Genomic DNA, 8,566 nt, shown 5'->3' with positions numbered 1-8,566 from the left:
CTCTTCCTCTTTCCCATCTTTGCAAATGGCACCACCTTCTGCTCAATTTCCCAAGGCAGAAACCTGAATGCCATCCTTGCTTCTCCCTCTCCTTCAATCTTTTCTCCCACACCCACTCCATTATCAAGTTCAATTGTCTCCATCTCCTAAACAGAGCTTGAAACAGTAGACTTTCTTCTCTCTGCTGCCGTGGGCTACTAGTCCCACTAACCTTCACTTCTTACCAAGACAACTGCCCTGGCCTCTTCTAATTTCCCTGTTTGGCTCTTGGCTTCTCCAGTTTATTCCCCTCACAGCAGTGAGAATAATCTTTTTAAAAATACAAGTTGGACCAAGACGTTTCCGTGCTTAAAACCTCCAATAGCTTTCTATTACACTTTAGATAAATGAATACTCCTTATTCTGGCTTAACTGGGCCTGTGTGATCTGGACCACATCAAACTCAATGGCTTTCTCATTCCATTCTCTTCCCATCAACTCTATTGCAGGCTCACTGACCTTTTACCTTCTCAAACAGAACAAGCTTTTTGCTACAATCAGACTTTGCAGATGCTGTTCTGTCTTTGACACTCTCCCCCTCAGTACACGTGGCTGGCTCCTTCTTATTTTATGTTTTATTTATATTTTTAAAATAAAATTTATATATATTGAAATGAACAAATATAAGCTGCATATTTTTGATAAATGGATACATCTGTGTTACCCACACCCCTATCACGAAAGTTCCTTCATGTCTTCTCCCGGTCAATTCTCAGCCCCCACCCAGAGCACATTTTCTCACCATCGGTTTTGTTTGTATTATAACTTCATATCCATTGGCTAATATAGTATGAGCACTTTCATGTCTGGCTTCTTTTGCTCAGTATATTTGTGATATTTATCTGTGTTGCATGTATCAGTAGCATATCTTTTTGTTATTGACTATTATACCAATATATCACAATTTTTAGAGCCCATTCTCATTCTGATGTACATTTGGGTTGGTTCTGATTTTTGGTTATTAAGAATCAAGTTACCATGAGCAACCTTTTCAAAGGACATTTGCTTTTATTTCTTTCGGGTAAATGCCTGCAACTGGAACTAGTGTGTCATGGGGTGGATCTAGGTTTAACTTTATAAGAAACTGCCAGAACTTCTTCCAAAGTGGATGTACTATTTTTTATTTTTGAGGAAGATTAGCCCTGAGCTAACTACTGCCAATTCTCCTCTTTTTGCTGAGGAAGACTGGCCCTGAGCTAACATCCGTGCCCATCTTCCTCTACTTTCTTTTTATTTTTTTTCTGCACACCCGTATATATAATTTTTTTGTTTTTCCATTTAAATATAAAAATACTACTCTGCTTTGTGTTATAAATGGAGGACCAAGCAATAAGAGCTTTTTCTTCTAAGGTAGGGCTGTCCATCCGTTTAGGCTGAGCTCTCTCGGCTTCGGGTGAGGGCATTCAGCCCCAGGCAAGGGAGGCACCACGCTAGGAGGACAGGGCGTTTTCCTTTGTGATGCCCATCCTTCTTTCTCCCCCAATCCTCACTTTTAACAGAAAAATGGAACTTCCCACTAAGAGGGGAAATCCTAACCTAACCAGAGAGTAAGCCAGGCCTCTCCCCACTCAGCTACCTTGAAGAAAAAGTCCTTCCTCTCCGTCACAAATGCTACGCTCTCTGTCTGGATAGCTACACCTATTGGACAAATACACCTGATTAAATGGAAGCAGTGGTTATGTCCCCCCCCGCCACCCCACTAACGCACTAGAAAGCCTCAGTGATAGGAAAAAAGGGGGTGACGGTGTGTGAAGAGATTAAGAACGTGACCCCTTCTATCCTGGCCAAAAAAAGCAAGAGATTAACTGGGCACGAGGAATTAAAAAAAAAAAAAAAAGACCTTGATATTCCACCCTTTGAGTTACAGCTATTAGGACAATTGAGAGAGGGGCGACAGTGGGAGCAGGATGTAGAATTAGGAGCGGGGTTTGATGGCTGCAAGTATAGTCCGCTTAGTTTTTGTACTGGAAGGGCTCATCGCCAGTTTCGTTGAGAAGACACGTGGGGATGAGGGCTTCTGTCACCGAAAAGGGGTCACAGTTGGCAGAGGGGCGACGGTCTTCAAAGTAACCCTTCTTTTCCTGGCCGACAGTCCGGGGAATGCGGATGCTAGCACCACGGTTGGCCACGCCGGCAGAAAAGTCGTTGATGTTGGAGGTTTCGTGGAATCCAGTTAGGCGCCGGGCATTGTCCAAGCCCCCCTTGGGATCGTAGGCTCGGATGTGGTACTGGTGCCGCTTGCTCAGTTTCTCGATGGCCTCCTCGATGTACTTCAGACCACACTCCTCTCGCATGGCCTTGGTGCTGAAGTTGGTGTGGCAGCCTGCACCATTCCAGTTCCCAGGAATGGGCTTAGGATCAAAGGTTACTATCACTCCAAAGTCTTCACACACACGATGCAAGATGAAACGGGCCACCCAGAGATGATCTCCCATGTCGATTCCTTCACAGGGTCCTATCTGGAATTCCCACTGGGCAGGCATGACCTCAGCATTTGTCCCTGCTATCTTGACGCCGGCGTACAAGCAGGCCCGGTAGTGAGCCTCCACAATATCCCTGCCGTAAGCTTTGTCTGCTCCCACACCACAGTAGTATGGACCTTGGGGCCCAGGGAAGCCGTTGGTAGGCCAACCAAAAGGGTGCCCATCTGTGCCCATGAGTGTATATTCCTGCTCCATTCCAAACCAGGGGTGCTGGTTGCTCACCATGTCCATTATCCGTTTACAGGTATGCCTTAAGTTGGTCTCTGCAGGCTTTCGGTTGTACTTGAAGACTTCACAGAACATCAGCTTGTTGGGGTCCTTGCGGAAAGGGTCCCGAAACATGGCAGCAGGGACGAGATACATGTCACTGTTGGAGCCTTCAGACTGAAAAGTACTAGAGCCATCAAAATTCCACTCGGGCAACTCTTCTACACACTTGGGCTCACTGTCCAGGGTCCGGGTCTTGCAGCGCAGTCCTTCTCCAGTGCCGTCAATCCAGATATACATAGCCTGGACTTTCTCACCCTGAGGCAGGGACATGTACACCTGCTTGATGCCTTTGTTCAAGTGGGAACTCGCCGAGGTGGCCATGGTGGAAGATGTTCTGAGCAGCGAGCGGGCAGCAGGGCGGGCAGGCTGCGAGAGCGAGGTGCGGAGTGGAGAGGAGAGGAGGCCGCAGGCGCTGCTTAATGGTTCCCCTCTTCTCCCATTCTCGGCTCTCCCTCTACTTTCTATGTGGGACGCCTACCACAGCATGGCTTGCCAAGCGGGGCCATGTGTTCACCCGGGATCTGAACTGTCGAACCCCGGGCAACTGAAGCAGAATGCGTGAACTTAACTGCTGTGTCACCAGGCCGGCCCCAGTTGTACTATTTTATATCCCCACTAGCAATATATGAGGGTTCTGGTTACTCCACACCCTTAGTAATATTTTGTTGTCAATCTTTTCAATTTTTGCTATTCTAGTGAGTATACTGTAGCGTGTATCAGATGTTATTTTTGGTGTCCCACAAGTCTCTGAAGGGCTGTTGATTTTTTAAACTTCTTTCTTCCTGTCGTTTGGATTAGATAATGTCTATTGGTCCATCCCCAAATTCCATCTTTCCTCTGTCATCTCATTATGCGACTGAACTCATCCATTGAGCTTTTCATTTCTGTTTGTTCAAAATTTCTTTGCTGACACTTTTGATTTTTCCATTTGTTTCAAGTGTGTTTACATTGCTTGTTGGGGCATTTTTATAAGAGCTACTTTTCGGCTTTATCAGATAATTCCAAAATCTGTACCATCTTGATGTTGGCATCTGTTGATAGTCTTTCACCATGAAAGTGGAGATTTCCCTTCTTCATTATCTGATGAGTAATTTTTGGATTGTATTCTGGGCATTTTGAATATTATGTTATGAGACATCAAGTCTTATTTAAATCCTATGCAGATGTTGATATTGCTATTTTAGAAGGCAATCAACCCGGTTGGCATCAGGCTTCGAGTTCAGGCCTTCCGTGGACTGTCCTGTCGATGTTAGCTCAGCTTACAAAGCTTCCGCTCTGCTATTTTAATCTTTCCCTCAAGTGTGCCACCTAGAGGCTAGTCTTGGACCTGGATGTTGATTTATCTGTCAGTTTAATTCTTGAATTTTTGGATATGCTGATTTAGAATTGGGTTCAAACATGCGCAGCTTGAGGGTGAGCCCAGGAGTTCAAAACAACTTTGTGGGATTGCTTTATTTAGCTCCCGCTTCTCTGTGATTTGGGGCACTCCTTTCTGGTTCTCTGGCCAGCAAGGTGGAGCTTTAGTTACCCTTCTCTGCCACAGGCTTCCATAACTGCACCAGCATCCAAGGCAAAGCTACATGGGACAGGGAGAGAGAGAGAGACAGAGAGAGAGAGAGAGAGAGAGAGAACAATGGGATTTTGCCCCATCCGCCTGAGACTAAGCCAGGACTTCCTGTGCTCACTTTGAGTACTGGAAGTTCCCTTTTCCACTCTTTGAGACAGAACTAGAGGGGTTCTCTTGTAGCTCTCCTTTTCTGCAGCCCAGTGCTCACTTCCGGGCTTTGGGACTGTGTTGAGATTAGTCCAAGGGATGTTGGAAGAGAAAAAGTTGGTGAACTCACCACCAGTTCAGTGGTACTTTGCATTCTTTTCTTCTTCCCTAATCTGCTGGCTACTATTTTATTTCCAGAGTGCTCAAATAACTGGTCCGTATGTTCTGTCCAGGTTTTATAGCTGCATTCAGTGGCAGAGGCAGGGTGGAGACGCTTACTCCTTACCCAAAACTGGTCCCCCTTTTATAGCTTCTTAGGTGTAACTTTGGATAATTGACTTTTGACCTTTCTCATATAACCATGTAAGCTATAGATTTCCCTTTAAGCGCTGCTTCAGCTGCATGCCATAAATTTTGGCCTTTTGAGTTTTCATGATCATTCTTTGTGAACTAGTTTCTAGTTTTCCTTATGATTTATTCTTGGACACACGGGTAATTTTGAAGTGTATTATATAATTTGGAAATATCTATGGCTTTTCTAGGTGTATTATTATTACTTATTTCTAATTTTGGTTAGTGAGTATTCTTGGTAATATTGCAATATATTGAAACTTTATGATTTGTTTTACGGTCCCACATATTTTCTATCTTGGTGAACATTGTATGTGCCCTGAAAATTATGTGTTTTCTGTCATGTTAGATCAAAGTCATTGGCAGTGTCATCTAATTCCTTTAAAACCTTACAGATCACATATATATGTATGTATATATTACATATATATGTGTGTATATGTGTGTAAACATATTCATGGTTATGGTTATTCTATCAGTTTCTGAGAGAAAACTGTGATCATGTATTTTCTTATTTCTCCCATTAATTTTACAATTTTTGTTTCTTGTATTCTGAAGATCTATTATTAGATACATATATATTTATACTTGTTATGTCTTCCTAAAATAGTGACACTTTAATCCTATGAAATGTTTTATCTCCGCTAATACTCCCTGTCTTAAAGTCTATTTTGTCTGATATTTATAACATCATTTCAACTTTTACAACATACGCTTATGTATGGGAAATTCTTTCCTTTTTAAAAGAAAACTTTAAAACTATTTGTGGCTTTGTATTTAAAGTGTATATCTTGTAGTCAGCATATAACTAGGCCATGATTTTTTTAATCTATTCTGAAAATATCTCCCTTTTAACCGAAATGTTTAATCCATGTATATTTAACATAATTATTTATAAATTTAGGTATAAGTGTGCTATTTGCTAGTTGATTTTCTAATAGCATTTAATTATAGATTCATATGTAGTTGTAAAAAAGAGAGATCTCTTGCACTTTTTGCCCAGTTTTCCTCAATGGTAATATTCGGCAAAATTATGGTATAATATCACAACCAGAATAGTGATATTGATACAATTCATCAATCTTATTCAGATTTCCCTAGTTTTACTTGTTCTTCTGTGTGTGCCTGTTTATTAAGCCCCATACAATCATCTGTATAGGTTCCTGGATCACTCACCACGGTCAAGATACTGACTAATTCCAACACCACAAAATCTCTCATGTTGCCTTTTTACAACCACACTCACCTTCCTCCCACCCTGCTCGCCTCTATTTCCCTAACTTCTCCACTAATTTGTCCTCCATTTCTAAAATTTTGTCATTTCAAAAATGTTATATAAATAAGTCATATAGTATGCAAACTTTTGTGATTGGCTTTCTTCATTCCGCATAATTCCCTAGAGATTCATCCAAGTTGTTGTGTGTATTAACAGCTTGTTCCTTTTTATTGCTGAGTAGCATTTCATGGTATGTATGTAGCACAATTTGTTTGACATTCACCTTTTGAAGAACGACTGGGCTGATTCCAACTTTTGGCTGTTACAAATAAAGGTACTACAAATGTTCATGTATAGGTTTTTGTGTGAACCTAAAGTTTCATTTCTCTGGGAGAAAAACCCAAGAGTGCAATTGCTGGGTTTTATGGTAATTGCGTTGTTTTGTTTTTAAAGAAACTGTCAGACTGTTCCCAGAGTGGCCGCACCATTTTATATTTCCCCCTAGCAATGTATGAGTGATCCAGTTTCTCTATATTTTTGCCAGCACTTGGTGTTGCCATCATTTTTTATTTTAGCCACTCTGATAGGTGTATAGTGATATTGAATGTGGTTGTAATTTGTATTTGTCTGATGGCCAATGGTGTTCAACATCTTTTCACCTGTTTATTTTCCACTTGTATTTTTTTTATGGTGAAATATCTGTTTGCATCTTTTGTTCCTTTTGATTTGGCTTTCTTTTTTTTTTTTTTTTTTACTGTTGAGTTTTAAGACTTCTTTATATATGCCAGATACTAGTCCTTTGCTAGATACATAGTTTGCAAATATTTTCTCCCAGTCTTGTATTTTCATCTTTTTCACATGACCTCTCAGAGTAAAAATTTTACATTTGATGAGATTCTATTATCAAGTTTTTCCTTTTAGGAATCATGCTTTTGGTCTCAGGTGTAAGAACTCTTTGCCTAGTCCTCAATTCTGAAGATTTCCTCATATGGTTTTTCCTTTTTCTAAAAGTTTCACAGCTTTACACTTTCCATTTAAGTCTATGATTCACATTGAGTTGATTCTTGGTTTAAAGTGTAAGGCTTATGAAGAACTATATGCCAAGAAACTGGATAACCTAGAAGAAATGAAAAGATTCTTAGAAACATACAACCTACCAAGACTGAATTGGGAAGAAATAGAAAATCTGAACGGACCAATTACTAATAAGGAGACTGAATCAGTAATCAAAAATCTCCCAATGAAGAAAAGCACAGGGCAAGATAACTTCACCAGTGAATTTTACTGAACATTTAAAGAATAATTAACATCAATCTCTCTCAAACTCTTCCAAAAAATCAAAGAAGAGGGAACACCCCCAAATTTGTTTACAAGTCCAGCATTACCCTGACACCAAAGCCAGAAAAGGACACTACAAGAAAAGGAAACTACAGGACAATATCCATGATGAATATATATGCAAAAATTCTCAATAAAATACTTGCAAACTAATTCAGCAGCATTTTAAAAGGATCATTCACCATGACCAAGTGGGATTTATCCCTAAGATGCAAGATGGTTCAACATAAACAAATCAATCAATGTGATACATCACATTAATAGAATGAAAGAAAAAAATCATATGACCATCTCAATAGTTTCAGAAAAAGCATTTGACAAAATTCAACATATGTTCATGGTAAATACTGTTAAGAAATTAGGGGTAGAAGGAATGTACTCAACATAATAAAAGTCATAAATAACAAGCCACAGCTAACATCATACTCAATGGTGAAAGTTTGAAAGCTTCTCTTCCAAGATCAAAAACAAGATAAATGTGCCTACTCTCACCACTGCTATCTAACATAGTACTGGAGGTCCTAGCCAGAGCAATCAGGCAAGAAGAAGAAATAAAAGGAACTGGAATTGGAAAGGGAGAAGTAACATTGTCTCTTTTTGCAGATGGTGTGATTTTATATAGAGAAAATCTTAAAGATTCCACCCAAAAACTGTTAGATCTAATCAATGAATTCAGTAAAGTTGCAGGATACAAAATTAACATACAAAAATTATTTAGCATTTCTATACACTAACAATGAATTATCTGAAAAAGAAATAAAGAAAACAATCCCATTTACAATAGCATCAGAAACAATAAAATACTTACAAATAAATTTAACCACGGAGATGAAAGATCTCTACACTGAACGTTACAAGACATTTGTGAAAGAAATAGAAGATACGAATAGTGGAAAGGTACCCAAAGCATCTATAGATTCAAGGCAATCCCTATCAAGATTCCAATTGCATTTTTTACAGAAGTAGGAAAAGCAGTCCTAAAATTTATACGGATCCAGAAAAGATGCCGAATAGCCAAAGCAAAAACAATAAAAAACAAAAACAAACAAACAAAGAAACCAAGTGGTAAGGGCCAACCCCATGGCCGAGTGGTTAAGTTCACACAAGCCACTTCTGTGGCCCAGGGTTTCATCAGTTCAGATCCTGGCTGTGGAC

General features: G+C 40.0%; 1 pseudogene; it reads right to left on the bottom strand.

The window, feature by feature from the left end:
* Positions 1–1,318: 1,318 nt before the first annotated feature.
* Positions 1,319–3,240, bottom strand: LOC106845663 (glutamine synthetase pseudogene; annotated as a pseudogene).
* Between the last annotated feature and the right edge of the window lie 5,326 nt (positions 3,241–8,566).

This window comes from Equus asinus, chromosome 5 (assembly GCF_041296235.1).
Source record: "Equus asinus isolate D_3611 breed Donkey chromosome 5, EquAss-T2T_v2, whole genome shotgun sequence".
NCBI lineage: Eukaryota > Metazoa > Chordata > Mammalia > Perissodactyla > Equidae > Equus > Equus asinus.
The sequence above is the reverse complement of the archived record's forward strand: the minus strand, read 5'-3'. Positions and strand labels throughout refer to the sequence as shown.